This window comes from Rattus rattus, chromosome 4, assembly GCF_011064425.1.
Source record: "Rattus rattus isolate New Zealand chromosome 4, Rrattus_CSIRO_v1, whole genome shotgun sequence".
In the NCBI taxonomy this organism is placed as follows: domain Eukaryota; kingdom Metazoa; phylum Chordata; class Mammalia; order Rodentia; family Muridae; genus Rattus; species Rattus rattus.
The window spans coordinates 74,499,338-74,523,291 of NC_046157.1; the positions used below are offsets into that span (position 1 = coordinate 74,499,338).

Here is a 23,954-nt window from a genome sequence, read left to right on the forward strand (position 1 = left end):
ACTTATCAAAGCTCAGTCCCTTCCTTCCAGGAGACCATGGTGGGTGCAGCTCCATTCTCTGTGAGGTTTGCCAGGGAGAAACTATCCCCTGCAAAATGAAATTCCTGGACCCTAAGGCTGATGAATACATAAAGGCCAATCTATTCTTTGAGGTGATATGTGTGTGTGTGTGTGTGTGTGTGTGTGTGTGTGTATATATATATATATATATATATATATATATACATATATATATATCAAGGACATAAGAAAGTACTTCTAATAAAGTGTTCTAAAGTAAATGTTTTTTAAACTTTGAATATTTTTAATCCCCCTTCTCAACAGAAAGAATGAATTATCTCCTTTTGAATCAGCAAACTTTCAACTAGATACACTTTTACTGACCAAATCTACTGGCTTCTGCCTCTTTGGTCCTAGAGCAGTCTGCATTAGACTGAACCAGGCTTCCGAAGCAAATATTATTTGACAAAAAGTGTGCCCATTGTTGCCTGGCTTAGGCTCAAGGACTCCCTGATGGTTTGCCCAACTGTTCCTTACGCAGCGTGATTGAAGCAGAGCTTCCAAAATTCTGACTTTTCTCATTCTGTCCTACAATGGAGTCGGCTTTGTATCACATTCTGAAGATACTTTCAGTCTTAACTAGCTCTTTCCTTGTCATTTACTCTCTGGAATTTACACAAATAAAATCCTTTTGTGTTTAGTAACATTTTTGGTAGCTTTTCTTAGAAAACCAGGATTCACCGTTACAATGGTACCTAGTTACAAAATCATTGTGGAAAAGTATCATTCAAAGTGACTAACAACCCTCTGATGAGTTAGCCAATGCAAATTCAGACTAAAGGTAATACGAGCTCACATAGCATTGCACAGCTGAGTTTTGCTTTATCGTTTTTGTTTTCTATGAGACTTTTTATAAACATAAGTATTTTACTTACATCATTTCAACGCTCTTGCCTCCTATGTTTCCCTAACTCCTAGTCAAATTCCTGACCTTTTCTTCTTTAATTAGTATTGTTACACATACACATGCATGCACATGTGCACAAATACACACACACATATGTTTATATGAAGAAAGTCTAATTGATTCTTTGATTGCACATGTTTGCATTTAGCACATATCACTTGAGATTGGATAACCCATTCTGGCCTTCATCCTTAGAGAAGACTGATCCTCTGTCTCTCAGCAACCATTAGTTGTCTGTAGTTCTTCATGTAGACATGGAAACCTGTAGGATTTGATATTTTCAAATAAGTATGCCAGCAGGTACTATTGGGCAGCTCTTGTTTATGAGATTATATTATTGACATTTCCTAGTGCACCCTCCCTATCATGTATATAAAATAACATCTCTACATAGCAGTGTTGTTAACAAAGCAAGTTTGTGTGTGTTGATATTTCAAAGGAAGAATATCTGTAAAGAAGATTGGTGCTGCTTCCAGTGAACTATTTTGAAAATTTCCCAGGTGAATATGTTTACATTTTAGTTTGATCTCATTCAATATTTATTGGTGTTTTGCCTGAATATATGCCTGGACATACCACTTGTATGGCTGATGCCAATGGAGGGCAGGAAATAGCATCTGATCCCCCTGAACTGGAGTTACAAATATTTGTTATCTGCCCATGAGTGCTAAGAAGCATGTCTAGTTCCTCTCGAAGAGCAGCTAGGACTCTTAACCACTGAACCATCTGTCCATGACCCTGGGTGAGTTTTTAAAAATGAAATATTATATTCTTGTCAAAAGAAAACATACATAGCATATGTAAATTCTATACACATGAAGGGACAAAATAAAGTCATATGTTCATCTGCTTAGAGTTGCTTAATGACATGATTTTAAGAAATAAATCATGAGCATCAAATCTTCTCCCCATATGTATTTTATTTCAATTGAAATCATATAAGTTAATTATTGAATAGATTTCATTTTAATTTAATAAAATTAAGTGAATTTTGAAGTCACGTTTTATTTACCAAGTCTTCTAGCTCCTTAGCCCCACAGCAGCTCTGTATTTGACCACATGGTAGTCAGAGGTGCTGGAAAGAATAAAGTTTTTAGAAAAGCAGGTATTTTGAATCATTAGTCCACCTTTTGCTAGATGAAATTTTTATTCGTTTCTTTGTCTGTCTGTTTCTATGATGTTGAAAGTCATGTGCACCACAATGCACGTACTTGGAGTCAGAGGGAAATGTCGTGGAATTGGTCCTCTGCCTCTCCCATTACGTGAGCCAGGCTTAGTTGACATCTGGCTTTTCCTGCTGAGCCACTTCCCCAATGTCAGACACGTTAAAAATCTAAACTCTGTGAGCTATGTGAAGTCCTATAGACATGATAGTGACCCTATATTAGACAATTTTATATGGAAAGAATCAGAATATCCTTAAACCACTTTAATTAGATTTCTGTAGTTACTAGTCATATACTTTTATTTCTTCATTGGATATCTAAAGAGCAGACCACTTTCCTTTAGAATAAATAAAAATCTGTTTGTTTGTTTGTTTGTTTGAGATAGGGTCTCACTCTGTAGTCCAGACTGGTATCAAATTAGCGGCAATCCTCCTGCCTCACATCACCAGTACTGAGATTGAAAGAATATTCTACCAAGTCCAGCTCTGTTATACACACACACACACACACACACACACACACACACACACACACATATATATATAACAACTATTTCAAGAAACACTATATTTTCTGCATGAATGAATGAATTAAATATTATATCATATAAAATTCCATTATATTGAAGTTGAAAATGTTTAACCTTGAAAGTTATTTTTTTAACCATATAAGGCACATTTATTAAAAATTAAGAAATAATACACAAAAAATGCAAATAAGGTCATATACCCAAACTACTCTGCTTATAAAATGAATATAAATTTGTTTTTGACACTTTGCTTATAATTCCCTTTTCCTTATATTTCCTTATGTTTTGCTAATGCATGTCCTGCTTTTCATATTTATTTTTAATTTGATTTAGAAAATATAGAGTTTGAAGGTTTAGACAATCCAGCGTTTATTTCACATCATTCTAAAATATTTCAAAAATAGTAAAATTATATAAATCTAGTTTATGGGTGTTTTTAGTTTCACTGAAGCTTCTTAAAATTTATTAGTAGCTGAAGTTCTTTCATTTACATTTTGCTATGCGAATATAATACAAGCATTTATTCATTTGTGCTACTGTTAATGGGAATTTAATTTCTTTCGACTCTTTCGAGATGCAAAATAGTTTGCATAATAGGAACTCATGTATCCATATTATTCCGAAGAACTCATATAAATACACCTACTCATAAACATTAAGTCCTGTGTGTACCTGTTTAACAAAAGAAAATGATAACAAAAATATATGTTGATACCAGTTATATAATATTTCCCTATGAAAATATTATGCTTTTTGGGATACATATGCATAGGTTCTTTCTGGTAAAAATGAATACTAAGCTTTGTGGTTCATAGACATTTATGTCATCAACTTTTATATATAATGTGAAATAATTTGTAAAAGTGTTTGTACCAATTTGCAATCCTGACTGCCAGCAACACATAAAGGCCTGTCATCTGATATAAGCACCAGTATTTGAAAATTGATTTTGATAAGAATGTGGATATATACAAAATCCTACTATACAGTGATTACGGTGTGTATTTTCATGTTATTGTCTTTAAAAATTACTTCTTGAGTTACACATTTTGAATGCCATTTATCATTTCCCTGCATTAGGAATAATGTCAGATTTAGACTCTTCCAATTTTTATGTCCCCCTGACAATCTTTAATGTAAAGGATGATGTCTCAGTTAGGACTTTATTGCTGTGAAGAGTCCCCATGACCATGGCAGCTCTTATAAAAGAAGACGTTCAATGGGGATGGTTTACAGTTTCACATACACACTATTACCAGTGACACCACCACTACCACCTCACAGCTGCAGCAACAAAACAGGAATCACTGATATATCTTAATATCAATAATGTCAATTCCTAAACAGAAAGATACAGACTAACAGGGTGGATGCTGAAAACATGATCCATTCTTGTGCTGTATCAAATAGGCCTTCACATTAAGAATAAACATCATTTCAGGATAAAATGAGGAAAAAGTTATTCCAATCAAATGAACCCAAAAGGAAAGCTGGTGCAAACATGCAAATATCTGCCAAAATAGAATTTGAACCAAAATTAATCTAAACAGATAGAGAACACCACATAGCACATAAAAGGAAAACTCAATCAAAAGGACATTTCAATTGTTAAGACCTATACACCAAACCCAAGGACACTTAAGATCATAAAAGAAACATTAACTATAGCTAAAGTCACATATTGCTCCTCTAACACTGATAGGAGACATCAAAACCAACTATTACCAGTAAGCAGGTCATCCAGGAGAAAGAAATTAAGCAAAAATTCTGGCATCAACATATCACAAACCAAATAAAACTAATAGGGGGTTACAGAACATTCACCCAAACATACACACACACACACACACACACACACACACACACACACACACACACACACACACAGACACACACCCAAATCCCTATTTCAGCACTACATGAAATTTTCTCCAAAATTGACCATGTACTTAGATACAAAGCAATCATTAACAGATACAAGAAAATTGGAACAATAGCCTCTGTCCTATGACCATCACATGGTAAAGCCAATCAATACCAAAAGAAAGTTTCCAAACTCTTGGAAATGAACAGCTCCATACTGAATGAAAAGTTGTTCAAGACAGACATTAAGAAAAATTTAAGGACACCTGAGAATAGAACGCAAATGAATACAAAAATAACCCCCAAATTATGGGGTACAACCCTGAGATTTCACCTCACACCAGTGAGAATGGCTAAGATCAAAAACTCAGGTGACAGCAAATGCTGGCGAGGATGCAGAGAAAGAGGAACACTCCTCCATTGTTGGTGGGGTTGCAGACTGGTACAACCATTCTGGAAATCAGTCTGGAGGTTCCTCAGAAAATTGGACATTGAACTGCCTGAGGATCCAGCTATCCCTCTCTTGGGCATATACCCAAAAGATGCCCCAACATATAAAAAAGACACGTGCTCCACTATGTTCATCGCAGCCTTATTTATAATAGCCAGAAGCTGGGAAGAACCCAGATGCCTTCAACAGAGGAATGGATACAGAAAATGTGGTACATCTACACAATGGAATATTACTCAGCTATCAAAAACAACGACTTTATGAAATTAAATTGAGGCAAATGGTTGGAACTGGAAAATATCATCCTGAGTGAGCTAACCCAATCACAGAAAGACATACATGGTATGCACTCACTGATAAGTGGCTATTAGCCCAAATGCTTGAATTACCCTAGATGCCTAGAACAAATGAAACTCAAGACAGATGATCAAAATGTGAAGGCTTCACTCCTTCTTTAAAAGGGGAACAAGAATACCCTTGGCAGGGAAGAGAGAGGCAAAAAGATTAAAACAGAGACTGAAGGAACACCCATTCAGAGCCTGCCCCACATGTGGCCCATACATATACAGCCACCCAATTAGACAAGATGGATGAAGCAAAGAAGTGCAGACCGACAGGAGCCGGATGTAGATCGATCCTGAGAGACACAGCCAGAATACAGCAAATACAGAGGCGAATGCCAGCAGCAAACCACTGAACTGAGAACGGGACCCCGTTGAAGGAATCAGAGAAAGAACTGGAAGAGCTTGAAGGGGCTCGAGACCCCATATGTACAACAATGCCAAGCAACCAGAGCTTCCAGGGACTAAGCCACTACCTAAAGACTATACATGGACTGACCCTGGACTCTGACCTCATAGGTAGCAATGAATATCCTAGTAAGAGCACCAGTGGAAGGGGAAGCCCTGGGTCCTGCTAAGACTGAACCCCAGTGAACTAGACTGTCGGGGGGAGGCGGCAATGGGGAAGGTGGGGAGGGAACACCCATAAGGAAGGGGGGGGAGGAAGGGATGTTTGCCCGGAAACCGGGAAAGGAATAACACTTAAATGTACATAAGAAATACTCAAGTTAATAAAAAAAAAAAAAAAAAAAAAGAAAAATAGGAGGAAAATCAGTAAAAAAAAAAAAAGAAAAAAAAGAAAGAAATTTGATTCTAGAGACATGTTCTAAGAAGCACTTCAATAAAAAAAAAGAAAATATAACCAAAAAAAAAAAAGATGTTTCTGAAAGGCAAGTTTCTAGAGAAAGTGCCCACATAAAAGCAACTAGAGAGATCTAATACTAGGATCTTAACAGCACCCCTTAAAATTCTAGAACTGAAAGAAGAAAGTACACCAAAAAGGAGCAGAGAGCAAGAAACCGTCGGAAGGCTAAAATCAATTAGATAGAAACAAAAGGTAAAACAAAGAATCAATGAGACAAACAGGTGGTCCTTTGAGAAAAATCAATAAGATTGACAGAACCTTAGGCAAATTAACTAAAAGACAAACAGAGAAATTCCAAATTAACAAAATTAGAGATAAAAACATGGACATAAACACACTGAGGAAATCCCGAGAATCATAGCGACATACTTGAAAAACTCTTGCTCAAATTAATGCATAACATGTAACAAAGTTAAATCAAGATTGGGTCCAAAATTTTAACAAGCATATAACCCCTTGTGAGGTGGAAGCAGTAATTAAAACTGTACCAATCAAAACAGTCCGGGTGAGTTGGTTTTAGACCAGAATTCAACAAGCTTTTCAAAGAAGTATGAATTCCAATACTCTTCACATTAGTTGACTAAGTAGTAACAGAAGGAACATTGCCCAATTAATTTTACAAGGTCACAGTTACTCTGCTACCAAAATACTTAAAGATCCAGCAAAGAAAGGGAATTAATTACAGACAAATTTCCCTAATGAACATGGATGCAAAACTTTTCAATAAAATAATTGTAAACTGAAACCATGAATAAGTGCATCAAAAATTGTAGCCAACCACGGGACTGAGCAGGGGACCCCAAAAGAGGAGTTATGGGAAGGACTGAAGGAGCTGAAGGGGTTTGCAATCCCAAAGGAAGAACAAAAAGTATCAGCCAACCAGACCCCCCCCCCCCGAGAGCTCCCAGGGACTAAACCACCAACCAAAAAATACATATGGAGGGACCCATGACTCCAGCTGCATGTATAGCACAGGATGGCATTTTCTGGCATCACAGGGAGGCCCTTGGTCCTGTGAAGGTTTGATGACTCAGCATAGGGGAATGCTAGGGCAGAGGGGCAAGAGTGTGTGTGGGGGGCACCGTCATGGATGCAGGGGAGGGGGAATAGGATGGGGGGTTTTAAGAGAGAAAACCAGGAAAGGGGATAACATTTAAAATGTAAATAAATAAAATAACCAATAAAAAATAAAAAATTATTCACCATGGTGTCAGATGCATCTCTGGTAGTTGTTAATGGATAGAGAGTGGAACTTTAATGGCAAGGTCCAGTGTAAAAAGAGGGAGGATAAGGGAAGAGAAGAATGAAAGAGAATATTGGGACAGCTGATAATGAGGGAAATTTGAGGAGCAGTAAAAAAACCTAATACAATAGAACCTTCCAAAAATATACACATGGTGATCTAAATTAAATTGCCAAATAATGAGAGAAACAGAGCTCCACCTGAATATCTCTTACCACCAAACCAAGCTTCCAAAACTGGGATTGGTCATAAAATGTCCATAGAAAATCTCCAAAACAAACCGGGTCCTTTGTAAAAACTATAGCTTGTTCTATAGCTGAAGACAATACCCACACAACTCATTGAAAATGCAGAAGATGAGCTGGTACAAGAAGGTTTTCTGCACAGTATCAAAGGAGAACTGAGAATACCAATCAAGCCACAAACCCTAATACCTCCAAGATATGCTGGTGCAATAGTGACACAAGGTTTATTGGGTTTACCAAAATATATCAGATATGGCATGAGGCCCAGTCCGTGGGATAAAGCCAATGCCTGATGCTATTTGGGTTATCGAGACCCTGAGATTGGGTGGCCCAGTGATTTAGCATAAAACCAAATACCACTGCTCAAAAGTAAACATACACAGCAGAAATACAGAGGTGAATGTTAGCAGCAAACCATTGAACCTAGAACAGGGTCCCCATTGGAGAAGTTAGAGAAAGGATTGAAGGAGCTGCAGGGGCTTGTAACCCCATTAAAAACAACAATGCCAACCAACCAGAGCTCCCAAGGACTAAACCACTACCCAAAGACTATACATGGACTGACCCATGGCTCCAGCTGCATATGTAGCAGAGGATGGCCTTGTTGGGTACCAATGGAAGGAGAAGCCCTTGGTCCTGCCAAGGTTGGACCTCCTCAGTGTAGGGGAATTTCGGAGGAGGCAGGAAGAGGATGGATGGGGAGAGGCACACCCTTATAGAAGAAGGGGAGGGGGAGGGGATAGGGAGCTTATGTCCAGGAAACCGGGAAAGGAATAACATTTGAAATGTAAATAAAAAATCCAATAAAAGGAAAAGAAAAGAAATGACTCTTAAACACATTGTATTGTGCGTATGGACAGTGCTTTGCTTTGCTGGGTTTAGAGAGACTTCCTTTTGTGATGGGAACAAATACAAAGACACAACCAGCCATTACCTATATAGAGAGAAACTTTGATCACACAACTCTACATAGGATATCTCCCATCAAATCCCTCCCTGCTGGGCTCTGCAGGAGAGGACATGGGGTAAGAACCAGACTCGACAGAATGCCTCAAGAAAAAAAAAGGAAAAAAAGACCTCCAAATCAACAAGAACAAGGCACACAGACTCAGAGAGACTGAAGCAGCATGCACAGGGCCTGCACAGGTCTGTACCAGATCTGGTGGTAGATGAGAAAGAAATGGAACAAGCCTCCATCCCTAAACTAGAAAGAATATTCATTTGATAACCACTTGCAAATGAAAAGTTAGTTTTCTCCAAGGGAGTCTCACTGGGGACACAAACTACTCATAAGTATACTTCGTGCCCAGCAGTGGATGACCACAGCGGCATCTTTGGAAATTCCTTGTTGTCTCATAAAGTCATATTAGGACTTTTCCTTTTATGAATCTTACTATTTATTTTAAATATATTCCTTTTATTCTATTTTTATTATAGTACATGTAGGGTAACTACAGGGTCTTCATATATGTTATGGCTTCCACTTGAGCATTTTAATGGGATTCCTGAGTGCAAACCAGTGGGGCACGAAGTCTATATGTTTCTCTTTCCTTTCCTTGCTTCGTACCGTCTTCTGTTTGCTTGTTTTATCCTATTCTGATGTTACTTTTGTACTATGTAATTATATCATACTTTATTATTATTCCTTAAAAGTCTTTGCTTGAGAAGAAGAAAGGTGTAGATCAGGATAGTAGAAGAGGTGGGAAGAAATGAGGAGGATTAGGGGGACAGAGAACCATAATTAAGTTATCTTAACCATATTAAGAAAACTATATCACATAATCATAAGTCATGTGATAAAGAAAATCTACGTTCAATAAAAGGGAAAAAGAAACAGCTATTTTAACCTATCCACATAACATTATAATATCTGGATTCTCACAGTTGTGTGGAAGGTGGAAAATAATTCTAAAACAATATTGTTCTCATGTAACAATTGTGATCATACATTATAGCTTTATTTTAAAGCCATTTTATCTTAGTTATGTGATTATGTATGTGTAAATGGGGGTTTGCTGAATGAAGTATCAACAAAGGCCAAAAGACTTTGTAGGATCCACCAGTCTGGGATGTGAGCCCATTGTGTATCCCATGAGCTGGGTATTAGGAACTGAAGTCAGGTCCACCACAAGAACAGTGCAGTGTCTTACACTGGTAAACTACCCAACCCCAAATCTGATAATTTCACATGAAAACAAGTTTGTTTTGGACATGAGACTACTCTGCTATTCCAAGGTTCACTCATAAATTTATAAATTAAGCTGCGTCTATCTTTCTACCATCCATCTATGTATCTATGACAATATCTTTCATAATAATTCTCATTTTATTTACAGTAGCTAAAGGAACAGATGCTCCGTGTGTAACTTGGCTGAAGAGAGTATTTCATTTTTGCCACACTCAGTTTTTTATACTACGCAAAGTGTGTAGCTGAACAACTTTTTAGCAATTTTTTTGTTCCAATCAATGGATACCATAATATTTTTTTTCAGCTTCAAGAAGGTGCTTACTCATCTGGAAATTTGAGAAATTCTGCACAGGTGTCCTAGTGGCTTATTAAAATTGAGTAAGCTTGAGGACAGCCCTTCTGCAAAGCTCTACAAGCCTGAACAGTGTTTAGCAGCTAGAATTCAGGATCTGGGAAAGGTATTTTAAGAAAAAAGCAAAAGTGCTTCTGACTTTGTGGGATGTTGTTACTCAGAAAAGTAAAAAAATTAGCAGAACTAAACACTGTACTTCAGAAATAGTGACTCTTGGCTCTCATTCGGCCTAGCACTAGCTGTACATGTGACTGAGAGGGTCCTTATTCTGTGGCCTTTTTCATGTCTTCTCTGTGAAACAACAGTACTCTTGAAGTCTCACGTAAATCATGACTGACAGTGTGCATAAGATCATGTTAATTAGTGTTTATATCCAATCCTAGAATAAGGCTTATCATTCTATTTCTTTTCTGGCCTGGATACTAAGGAATAAAAAAGCAAGAAATAAAAAAAAATGTATCTAATAAAAAGCAAGAAATACCTTCAATTCAGAAACATCTGTATCCCAAAGGCAATGAGAAAGTAATAATAATGGTCACACCAAATAAACATCCTAGACAGTATATGTTAAGCACGCATGTATCATATATGTAACATGTACATAGAATATGTTACTGCACACTGCCTATTCATTGCCCCATCAGCCTGGGGCTAATGATATTTACAAGTTCTTTATTAAAGGCAACGGTAGACAAGTAGGTTTAATTACATATAAAAGATATAGATCTAGTAAGCAACAAAAACAAAATTCTAACTGAGTCTAACTCCTGTTCTTTAATAGAAACTTTTGTTGTTTTAGTTTACAAAGAGCACGAGCTGACTGGAGACTTAAAAGCATCCACTGCACCCACATCAGGTTCCCCAAAATTGCCCCTAACTCTAGTTTCAGAAGATCTGTTGCCCTCCTCCAGCTTCTGACATCACTTGCATGCATGTAATACGTATAAACTTACTCAAGAAGACATACAACATGAATACAAAGGATTTGCCATCAAATCAAATTTTAAACTAGGATACAAGAGACAGACAAAAAGGGAAGTAGAAAAGATAAGTAGAGAGAAAATGTACTAAAACATACTTTGTCCAGAAATGCCACTATGACATGTAATACCTTATTGTTAAAGAAAACCAAGAAACAAAAAGTTATGAACAGAAATGTGATTAAGCACAAATTAGGTAGATAAAGGAACAGATCTATTTTCACAGAATACTTTATAGGTATGCATGGTGATGCTAATATCTTCAGAATGATTTGAGTTTTGCGAATGCATTCAAGGTCTTTACAGGTAGTATAGTGCCATGGTTTCCAAACGGCAAACTGAAATGTGGTGCCCTGGTACCCCTTTCTTTAATTGAGCTGTTAAAATATATATCATTTGAATGAAATTATAATGATTTCATTAACCTATTTTGCCCTTTCTCAAATCTGACTATAAATGTGATAGGAAATTAAAATTGCCCACTGCTTGAGGAAAGCAATCAAGTTAGATTGACCAATATGCTTGTACACTTGTCTAGCCACTCTCCCCAATGAAGAGAAAAGCCGGAAGGGAGGGCGCCATTGCAAATATTTAGTTTCCTGTATAAAAAGAATAAAGTCTAGGCTCGAAAGGACAATGAATCATCTTGACAAAAAACAAAGGCACAAGATTGGGTTTATGAACATTTCCAGGGTAAAAATTATGGTAAGGCAAATCAGCTTTTCTTTTCATATGGAATGCATAAATGCATATAGATTCCTATATTTTCTGATGTGAGCTTTAGATGGCTCTGCAAACAACAAATCTTTCAACATAGGATGATTGCGATGTCTACAGCAAAACAGGCTATGAAGTACTCACAGGTGTGCACATTCACTTCCTGGATACGGGACAAGCCAGCTGCTCTATAAGGCACAAGGACTTGCATATTTAGGGAATTTTTTCACCTTCAAATCTGGAAAGGTGTCAATGACATAAAGATATCATGAGGAAACAATAAATATAAAACTAATTTGATACTTGGAAAGAGAAGGAAAATAAAATAGCCTAGTCTGCATTAGTGCTCCCAACCTAACTGGGAAGCAGGTGTACCTCTGACTCTTGAGATTCTTTTTCTTCTAGCGTCGCTTTGTTCAACTTCCATGTGAGGGCTTTTGCCTTGTCTTGCTGTATTTTGCTTTGTTGTGTGTTGGGAGTGGTGTCCTTTAGCCCTCCATTGTTGATGTTAGAACTAAGTATGACTGGGTTCATGGAAAATCCCCAGCCAGCTGCAGAAGACTGATACAAATCTGGTGGTCAGGATGAATAATAATATGATAAAGACATCCTGCTGACTAATAGGTATGACAAACCTGTGACCTTTCTGACAAGCTGTCAACATCAGCCGACTCCCTGACCACACGAATACTGTGTCCTTGGCCTGCATAAATGTTTCTTATTTCCCCTCTCCCTCTGTTACCCCTGTTATGGTATAAATTCCTTGGGGAAAAATAAAATTGTCGCCTTGATCAGACTCTTGTCTTGGCGGCCTTCTTCATGTCCCTTGTCCCCCATTCTCTTCCAGGTACCTCCGGACCCCTCACGTACAGTTGTGCTTGGCTGATGTCTCCTGGCAGCCTGCTCTTTTCTGAAGGAGAAGGAAGGAGAGTGGATTGGGGGAGGGGAGAAGTCACAGGGAACTAGGAGGAATGAAGAGAAGGGAAACATTGATCAGGACGTGGTTATGAGAGAAGGTTCTATTTTCATTAAAGGAAAGAAAGAAAGAAAAGTAAGAAAAAGTAGTGTCCTACATAACATGCCTTTCAGTGTATAAGCAAGTCTTTTATTATATCTGCTTCTTGCTATGTCCCCCTTCTCTCTTCTCTCTCTTGCTCTCTATCTCCCTCTCCCTCTCAGCTTTCCCTCCTCTCTCTCTCTCTCTCTCTCTCTCTCTCTCTCTCTCTCTCTCTCTCTCTCTCTCTCTCACACACACTATTGTCACCAATTTATTATAAAATCTTAACAAATATTCAAATACTACTAACTTTGCTCATGGATGACATAAACAGTCCCGTGGTTTGACCCTGTGGGTAAACCAGTCTGACACCTATGTGGGTAAGCCTGTACTCTATGACTAAGGATTACACAGAAACCTATTCCTTAAATGAGTTTCTTTCAAGGAAATTTATGTCTGCTTACCTCTCTGAAAGGTGCCCAATTTTAGATTTTTGTTTGTTTGTTTGTTTGTTTGTTTGTTTTTGGCACTTTCCTTTCAGGATCGTTGACTTGCATTGCAGAGATGACAAACTTAAGGAAATATCAGCAAAACATACAGGGAGCCATAGAGTACTTGGTTGGAAAATAAAACTGGTTTATTTTGTTGAAAGAACCCCATATCCTTTCTGAACTATCTAATGGCTTTAGACATTTGTAAACATCATCAAGAAATAACTTGGAATCATGCCTTTCATGTAAATAATCACTTGTCCTGTGAATGACGGAATTAAGGATATTTATCTCTTTCCTTATAGTAAAAATAATTACGTATAAAATCCATGTTATATCTTGTTTTACAAAGCCTTGAAAACTACAGAGATGTGTGGAGCCTGAGTAAACCTGTAAGAGTAGAAGAGATCCTTGGTGAACATGAATTATTTACATGGCATAGTCTCAGACCCAAGAGAAATTGTCAAAAATCTTTCTCATACAGGTGAGGCTTGAAATTGCCAAAGCTTTCCTCTGGTTCACAGTGTGTCCAAACACCGGAGCTTCCTCCTTCCTACTGCTTACAGGGTCAAACTGCTTGCCTACAAAGACATCCCAAGTACACTACCACAACGCCTCTAGTTACTAAGCCATTTCAATGACCCAAGATGCTTTAATTTTTTCATTCCTCATTTGCCATTTTATTTGACATAGCAGTTTATGATATGTGATGCAGGAAGTAGAAGGAAAAAATGGAGATGCAGATTTGTGATACGGTCCTTGTTAGCATGTATAAAAACTATAGCTTCAAGAAACAAAGAAATGTTAACAGACAGAAGGAGAGAGAGAGAGAGAGAGAGAGAGAGAGAGAGAAGAAGGGAGGGAGGGAGGAAGGAAGGAAGGAAGGAAGGAAGGAAGGAAGGAAGGAAGGAAGGAAGGAAGGAAGGAAGGAAAGGAAGGAAGGAAAAGAAAGATAAATAAAAAATAAATAAGAGATGTATTTCTGGCTAGAACCAGAAAGGCTCTGAGCTTAAATTGAAGCAAGTTCTGAGGACGCTCATGGAGCCAAGGTTAGAGGAGGGGTTTCCAGGTCCCTACATCAGGAGGTGTGAACCAGAAGGTCTTCAGACACTGAAGAAGAAAGCCAAAGCAATAGAAAAAAGAAACACTGGAGGGAGTCATCTTCAAGCAGCTCTTCAGACAGCAGAACATACAGCTGCAAGTAGGGCGGGAGAAGGCCAAGGTCCGAGTCAAGATCCTGGTCTACTAACCACCAACCTCACTCACATTCTTTTTTTTTTTCTGGGAATTTTTTAAAAATTTTTCCCATCTTTATTAAATTGGGTATTTCTTATTTACATTTCAAATGTTATTCCCTTTCCTGGTTTCCAGGCCAACATCCCCCTAGCCCCTCCCTCTCCCCTTCTATATGGCTGTTCCCCTCCCCATCCTCCCCCCACTACCACCCTCCCCCAACAATCACATTCACTGGAGGTTCAGTCTTGGTAGGACCAAGGGCTTCCCCTTCCACTGGTGCTCTTACTAGGCTATTCATTGCTACCTATGAGGTTGGAGCCCAGGGTCAGTCCATGTATAGTCTTTGGGTAGTGGCTTAGTCTCTGGAAGCTCTGGTTGGTTGGCATTGTTGTTCATATGGGGTCTCAAACCCCTTTCAACTCTTTCAGTCCTTTCTCTGATTCCTTCAACGGGGGTCCCGTTCTCAGTTCAGTGGTTTGCTGCTGGCATTCGCCTATGTATTTGCTGTATTCTGGCTGCATCTCTCAGGAGAGATCTATATCCGGTTCCTGTCAGCCTGCACTTCTTTTCTTCATCCATCTTGTCTAGTTTGGTGGTTGTATATGTATGGACCATATGTGGGGCAGGCTCTGAATGGCCGTTTCTTCAGCCTTTGTTCTAAACTTGGCCTCCCAATCCCTTCCTAAGGGTATTCTTGTTCCCCTTTTAAAGAAGGAGTTTGGTCCGAATTTTGGTCATCCTTACTCACATTCTTATCAGAGAAGATATAGGCGCAGGTATATCTTCTTAGATATATCTTAGATATATCGCAAATATATCTTCTTACAGCTCCTGAAGAAAAAGAAGAGAAAGTCGCAGTCATTCCAGGGGCCGAAGGAAATCCTATAGAGTTCAAAGGTCTCAGTCAAAAGAGCAGAACAAGAAGGTCCAGGTCAAGACCTCATCCGTGCTCACATAGTAGAAGCAGTGAAGGGTCAGTCACCGAAGAACTCATATTAGATCCAGGAACAGAGATGGACGGAAAGTCCCGGACAAAGAGAAAAGGGAAAAGGAGAAGGATAAAAGCAAAGACAAAGAAGTGTACAGCATCAAACGCGGGGATTCTGGAAACACCAAAGCTGGATGAAAACATCTGCCTTAGCTGAGCAGATTTCAATTGGTCCTTGAAGGGGCTGCAAAAGCAGATGAAGCATTAAAAGTCAAAGAAAGGAATGAGGAAGAAGCAAAGAGAACCAAAGAGAACCAAAGAAGACCAAGTCACACTGGTAGAACAAATAAAAAGAACAAAAGAAATTGAAGCAATTGAATGTGACTCTTTTTTCAGCAGACATTCAGGTCAAGTAAAGATGCCAAAAAGTCAGTGGAACCAAGTGAAGTGACGCATGTGACTCCAGCACCAGGGCCAGCATCCGTAGCTGTTGACCCACTCAGCACATAGGCCCTGACTGCATCCCCACGGCTATCAAGTACCAAGATGACAATTCTCTAGCTCATTTAAATTTATTTATTGAAAAAGCTGAAACTGAAAAAAAGTGGCTCAAGAGATTAATTGCTCTCCAACAAAGAAGACTCACGGGCAGCCCTGTGACCTAAGCAGCAGACTTACGGTTGGATTAACAGTAAGCTTGAAAACTTAGGGTTTTTCTTAATTCATTTTTATTGGATATTTTTTTTACCTTTTAAGTGTTATCCCCTTTCCCGGTTTCCTGTCAATAAGCCCCCTATCCTATCCCCTTTCCCCTTGGTCTATAAGAGTGCTCCCCCTCCCCAAACACCCCCTCTACCCACCTCCCTGCCCTGACATTCCCCTAAACTGTGTGTGAATATTTAGGTTTTAAATACCAATATTAACTTTCACTCTTAAAAATAACTTAGCCAAATACATGAAAAAGAAAACTCATTTCTTCCCTCATGTTCAACTAAATACTTGGTAGCTTGAATCAAACATTGTGGATAATGAATCTATTATAAAAGTTCTGAGTGCATGAACATAGTATACTGTAAATAAATCAAATAATAAAAATATAAGTGTTGAAATAAAAAAGAGATGTGTATTTCCATATTGGATCTGCTTCTATGGTGCCTTTCAGTTATAAGATTATTTTAGATGTTACCTGAATATGACACAAATATCTTTAAATGGCATCCTCTATTGAAATTATATCATTACAGGTTCATTCCTCTGAGTTAATAGCCCTTTTATTATTTATTTTCTATTTTGAGTGCAATTTGCTTCTCCCCAATATCCTCCTAGCAACATTTTTTATGTAATGTAGCGATGTTGAAAGGAGACCGTTTTACATTATTTCTAGTTTTATTTTTGATTGAAAATAAATAAATCCATAAAATCCAATAAGGAGTATCATTATTAAAAAAAATACTTAAAGCATAGCAATTATTGACTCAGGTTTAAATTCAAATGCCGCAACACTAAAGTATAATACCAAAAATTTATTTAAAAATCCTGTTAACTCTCTTGACTAAAATAATCACTATTACACTCATAACATTTATTCCTTAACTTTTGGTAAGCCCACAGTTATAAAGGACATGGTATTTCTGCACATTGTTCACATTCTGAAAAATACTATAAAATCTATATGTAAAGTTTTCAGTGTAATAAGAGAGCTCGCTATGGCCTTAAGTTTACTTATTTCATCTATGTTTGAGTGACTGGACTCTATAGTTGATGTCACCTATACTTGGTGTCTTTGTTTACCTACTACAATACAGGACAGAAGAACAGACAAATTCCATTCCATAAGCCACATTTTAAGGAGCTCTGCTAGAAAATAACTTCTTCCTTGTGTATTCCAAGATTTAAGATACTGTTTTTCCATTATTTACCAGATGCCTGTCAATTTCTTCATTCTTCTGGCTTCACATTTCTCTTGGGATATCTTGATATCTTGGGATATCAGTGACATTGATGCAACAAGACACAAAATGAATGGCAATATATCCTAGGCTTGTTTAGGCCTACAGAGATAGATGTGTTTTTTCTGCCAGATATGATGACCAGTGTGTACAGGAGGATACATACTATGTCTATAAAATCATGGAAAATTCAGATACTATGCAAATCTAGATGACTGAAAAGACACTGTGTGTAAAAGTAACTTTTATTTGCCAGATGCAATTGTCTCGGAGGTTTAATGCTGAATAAACTTATCCTTCTATTCTTTCTGAACTATAGTTGGTTGGTTTAACTAAGCTGCTATGACTCAAAACACTTCTCCAAGCTGACTGATTCAAACCCCCTTTCCTTTTGGTTTCTGATTGAATTGCTGTGTTTGGCCTCATACTAACTTCTAATCTTCTAATCTTCTAATTGTTCTAATCTTCTGGATTTTTATTCTGTATTGTTCTGTCTTCACTGGGTGACTAGCTTGTTCTTTCTGTAACCTGTAAAACAGTCCTGATAAAATTTTCTTCTCTCCTAGCTCATTCTGACAATTTTCTTTTCTAATTCATCACTTTTCTATAAGCAAATAAAATTACTGTCACTACCATCTAAACAACCTGAGCTGAGTTATATTAAAGCAATCTTGAGGTCAGAAGCCCTTGTCGGTGACAGGAGCTTTCTTGTCTCTAATCATCCACAGCTCACAGATCTAGTCGAAAAATTATTGATCTTTACCAAAGCTATCCCATGCCAGCAGACGCCAGCCCTTTGTCATTCAGACTCAGTAATATCCTGTGTGGACAACTGTGAAAGTGAGTTTTTAGAATAAGTTAATTATAGGTTCATAGAAGAACAAAACTTAAGAACATTTTCAGCTTCTGGCCAAGGATAAAATTCATGGGCACTGTCCATAAAATTGCCCGGCTAATTTCTATTTCCTGTTCTCTTCCTTAGCAAATTCTCTTAGGAAGACCTTTAGTATGGCATTAAGACAGAACCTCATGTCTTCCCTAAAAGACATCTTTATCTTGACCCAGTTCTATAACTTCCTTCAGATATGTTAATAAAAAATAAAACTTAAAAATATCTTCATCTCTAAGATTAAACATGTCTGATTTATATATTTGTCCCTAATGATATATCTGTTAGATAAGGTAACCTCCATGTTTTTACATTATCTTTATCTCTACAGTTGTCTATTATTTAACATCTTCTTTTAAAAATAATTTGTAATCTTTACCTTTTTTTTTTCAGTTTACAGTAAAACAGTCCCCTTTCCTTAGTCTTTCCTATATCGCTTCAGTTCAGTTTGAATTCAGGAGTGAATGGAACTCACTTCTCCCTGTGCAAAAACAAAGAAACTGAGAAAAATGAGCAAATGGGAATCTGTGCAAGAGAGCTATGGACAATGTGAAGCAAATCCGGAGTAGTTTACAAACATTAGACATGGAAAGGAAAGCAAAAGCCTAAAGATAATTTACATAATAGTAATTCCAGGGGAGACAAACATGCACCAAGGACAGTCATAGTTTGGGTCACAGTTTCTCTGCAGTAAAGGCAAAATGGCCATTTGTTGATAGAAGATGAGATTAAATTACACTGGAAATGAAGGATTACCCTTTTAGGAAGAAGATAGCTTGAGAGTAATCCCTTGTCACTCACCTCAGTAGAACAGAAGTCTGTCTGTTTGTGGCAGTCGTCACCTTCTTGTCTCTTCTCTGATGACTAATTCTCCCATTAGAGTGAAGTTTTGGGGAAGTCAAACACAGTTGTATTATCTTTGAGATCTTTTCCACAAGAGTCTTTCCCTGGGCTTGGAATAGGTGGATATAAGTAAGAGTTTACTGGAACTATGGTTGAAGGTATTCCAATTCACTGTCTCTGAAATTGTTTCAAAGTGTTTGATTTAACGTATTAAATCTCCAAAGAATTGAAATACATTTGTCAATTAGGCAACAGCAGCTTTAACATTACGACCCTGACTCCTATTCTGCTTACTTTCCCAGAAATGACTACTTCTTAAGAGTGGTTAGACTACGTAGACATACCAAAGCTTGACCAGAAACGAGGACTTGTGTTTCTGCCACATTGACTTATACAACCTTCACAGACATTCCCCAACCACTGATCACAGGCTAGTGACAGTGCTGTTGGGAAACGTCTACACTTATTTCCACAATGTTCAGACAGATGGCTTCAAAGAAAAACTGTTTGTGTTATTATTGTTTTCATGATCAAACATTTCTTTCATTAAAATTTTACATATATATATATATATATATATATATATATAATTTACTTTCTCCTTAAATTGTATTTCTTCAGTGTCCCAAAGTCTCTGCATTTCTCATCCTACTGAGGTACCTAATGTGTCGTATGTCATACTTTAAAAAGTCTGGAGGTCATTATTCAGTTACAATGGTATCCATCTCTTTAAATAGATCTTAAAAACAAAAATCTTAATTGAAGGGCCCAGTGAAAAACATTTTAAAATATTTTAATGAATAATATATTAAAATATGCTAAATTTGGCCACAATAATTCATTGGGGTTCTTTTATCCTTGACCCCCCCTACCGGGATTTTTAGCCAATAAATCACTTCCTTATTCTTCGCCTGCTATGCTGTACCAGAACGGACTCTGCTTTCGTTTCCAAGGTTCTTTTAGAGAGACCTCAGCTATCATCTAGGATCAGAGGCACTGCCATTGGTTGGTTGTTGCTGGATTTGTTTGTTTGTGTTTTTTTTCCAGTGTCAGACTCTCCTGTGCCATTTTACTGCTCGTCCCTCTTATATTTACATAATTTAGATATCTGTGGGATATGTTTTATCCTTACCGGTCTTTCTTTTTTCTTTATGTGGTCTTTATAGACCCCATAATTCTGAGTGAATTTCTACTTTCAAGTCTTCGATGGGATTTCTCAGCCTCTGTATTTCTTTAAGCATTTCTCCAGCTATTTTGCTCTTTAAAGCTGTTGGCTTGATTCTTTCCCAGGGGAATTTTTTTTATATCATTTTTAAACATGAGCCACCACTTTGTGACATCTGGAAAGGTGAACAGGGATTCTCTCCCCATGATCATCGCTCTTATATTTTTTAATTTCTTCCTTCTCTCATAGGGATATTCTTAACCTCCAAATACCTCTGCCAAATTTCTTAGTTTTGAGAAATTAATTTCAGCTATTATCATACCAAGTTCAGAAAAGCTAACATTCTCACATTGCCTTATGCAACCTCTATATTTCCTTGTGTAAAAACATTATCAATTCTCTGACCCCATTTCAGGGAATTTTTTTCCTTCATAAATAGTCAGAATGAGTGTGTCTACTTTAGTATGTTTCAATCTGGTACTACAGACTGGCTGAATATTTTAATGATTGGTAACTATTTTAGAGATAAGCACGCCTTGAACTGTAGCCATTTACGAACTGAATGATTCTGTCTCTTTATTTCATGGAGGTAATAATATGTTGTTTGAAAACTGTAATTCTTGTCATATTTCAGTTATATATACAACATGTGAAACTCTTGTATATATCATTAAAGTAACAGTTTTTCATTTGCAGAGATGTTTTAATGTCTATGTGCTAATTTGTGTGTGTGTGTGTGTGTGTGTGTTTGTGTGTATGAGCATGCACACGTGTGTGCATGGACACATATTCATGTGCATAAAGTTTCTTATGGTAAAAGGATGAGGAGAACTTTGATGGTTTATCTTTAGAAATTATTTTATTTCTATAACATTTCCTCAAATCAGTTTTAACACATGACAAAATCATGTGCTTATATATACTTGTATTTTTTTTAAATGAAAATGGCTGTGGATTTATTTAAATGTCCATTTCTACATGATTTTCAACTATAAAATGTCATGCCCGGCTCATTTGTCATATGAATTACAATATGACATACATAACAGTTCTGATGCCAGAACCTAAGAACTCATTTATTAATAACTCTTTCTCCATATAGTCAGCTCTGCATAAATACACATGCACAGCTTTTCTTCTATTAAAACTCAAATTCACACTTCTTCCCCTTTAGGTAATGTCAGAATGTCCTAAACATGGCAAGTAGCAGGCAAGTCATTAGAAATACAAAGGTAAAGATAATTTTCTTGTCCAAAATGGTTTCTAAAATATGTGGGAAGTACATCCACATAACACACAGAATTATAGAACAAAGTGATTTTATCATATCTTTCAAGGTGCACTTTGATCTCTCAGGTCCTGTTCTCCCTTTAATTCTTCTCAAGTATAACTTTTAACTTCCTTTCAAATCCTATATTAATTCTTTCTTTCTTCTAGGATTTGGATAACAAGTTGAAGGTGCCATAGTCTTCCTAAACTCCACTTTTATTCCTAATGAAATTTATTTTTACTTTTTTCCCTGTGAAACTTTCCAAGAGATAAGTTTTTCACAAAACATAAAAAAGTGGAGTGTGTCAGAATGAACCCTCCTAATTGCATAGATTCATCACTTATAATTAGTGTTTCATTAGCATGTAAACATTTCATTTCATTCCATATATATTTTGTATGTGCCACAAGTAAATTCATTTTTTCTCACTATTAGAAAATCAGCCACACGAAAAGTTAAAGACCATTAATCACTTCTATAATCTGCCCACATTAAAAATTATATCCCATATTTATGGTATAAAGTAATCATTCTATTGTTCTGATAGATCTATGATTAGTAATCTTGATTCCCTTTAGCAAAATAATATGCTTCCTATGGGTAGTTAGCCTTTGGTAACTTAGCATTTGATTCATTGGACTCACAGCCTTTGATTCACTGATGATTTCTTGGGCAACACTCTAGATTCTGGAATGAAGTTTCAATTAGTGTCCTTTCCAAGCTCATTGTCTCAGCTCTCTATTACCTAATTTTGGAAGCCATATAATTTCATTGCCATTGTGTTTCATAGGTGAAAATGCTCACAAATCTGTACATATTCACAGAAATATTACTTGTTTTGTGAATTTTAATAAATGTTCTCTATCATAAATTTAATGACAACCTTTGAAGTTCAATAGTGTTTAGTACTAGCACATACGGCCTGTAGGCTTAGACATTTTTTGTTTTGTTTTGTTTTGTTTTGTTTTGTTTTGAAATGGAAAATTTTCTTTTTTTTTTTCATTTTTATCCCATCTTTATTAAATTGGGTATTTCGTATTTACATTTCAAATTTTAATCCTTTTCCCAGTTTCCAGGCAAACATCCCTCTAACCCCTCCAAATCCTTTCTATATGGGTGTTCCCCTCCCCATCCTCCCCCAATTACCGTCCTCCCCCCAAAAAAAACAGTCACTGGGGGTTCAGTCTTGGCAAGACCAAGGGCTTCCCTTTCCACTAGTTCCCTTACTAGGCAATTCATTGGAACCTATGCAGTTGGAGCCCAGGGTCAGTCCATGTATAGTCTTTGGGTAGTGGCTTAGTCCTTGGAAGATCTGGTTGGTTGGCATTGTTGTTCATATGGGGTCTCAAGCCCCTTCATATCTATCAGTCTTTTCTCTGATTCTTTAAAAACAGATCCCATTCTCAGTTCAGTGGTCTACTGCAGGCATTCGCCTCTGTATTTGCTGTATTCTGGCTGTGTCTCTCAGGAGAGATCTACATCCGGTTCCTGTCAGCCTGCACTTCTTTGTTTCATCCATCTTATCTGGTTTGGTGGCTGTAAATGTATGGGCCACATGTGGGCCAGGCTCTGAATGGGTGTTCCTTCTGCCTCTGTTTTAATCTTTTCCTCCCCATTCCCTCCCAAGGGTATTCTTGTTCCCCTTCTAAAAAAGGAGTAAAACATTCACATTTTGGTCATCCTTCTTGAGTTTCATGTGTTCTGTGCATCTAGGGTAATTAGAGCATTTGGGCTAATATCCACTTATCAATGAGTGCATACCATGTGTGTTTTTCTGTGATTGGGTTAGCTCACTCAGGATGATATTTTCCAGTTCCAACCATTTGCCTATGAATTTCATAAAGTCATTGTTTTTGAGAGCTGAGTAACATTCCATTGTGTAGATGTACCACATTTTCTGTATCCATTCCTCTGTTGAAGGGCATCTGGGTTCTTTCCAGCTTCTGGCTATTATAAATAAGGCTTTGATGAACATAGTGGAGCATGTGTCTTTGTTATATGTTGGAGCATCTTTTGGGTATATGCCCAAGAGAGGTATAGCTGGGTCCTCAGGCAGTTCAATGTCCAGTTTTCTGAGGAACCTCCAGACTGATTTCCAGAATGGTTGTACCAGTCTGCAACCCCACCAACAATGGAGGAGTGTTCCTCTTTCTCCACATCCTTGCCAGCATCTGCTGTTGCTGGAGTTTTTGATCTTAGCCATTCTGACTGGTGTGAGGTGGAATATCAGGGTTGTTTGACTTGCATTTCCCTTATGACTAAAGATGTTGAACATATTT

At 37.4% G+C, this 23,954-nt stretch overlaps 1 pseudogene; it reads left to right on the forward strand.

Moving 5' to 3' along the window:
- The window catches only part of LOC116898390, a 77,040-nt pseudogene extending 60,816 nt beyond the window's left edge, over positions 1–16,224 (forward strand).
- Positions 16,225–23,954: the final 7,730 nt, after the last annotated feature.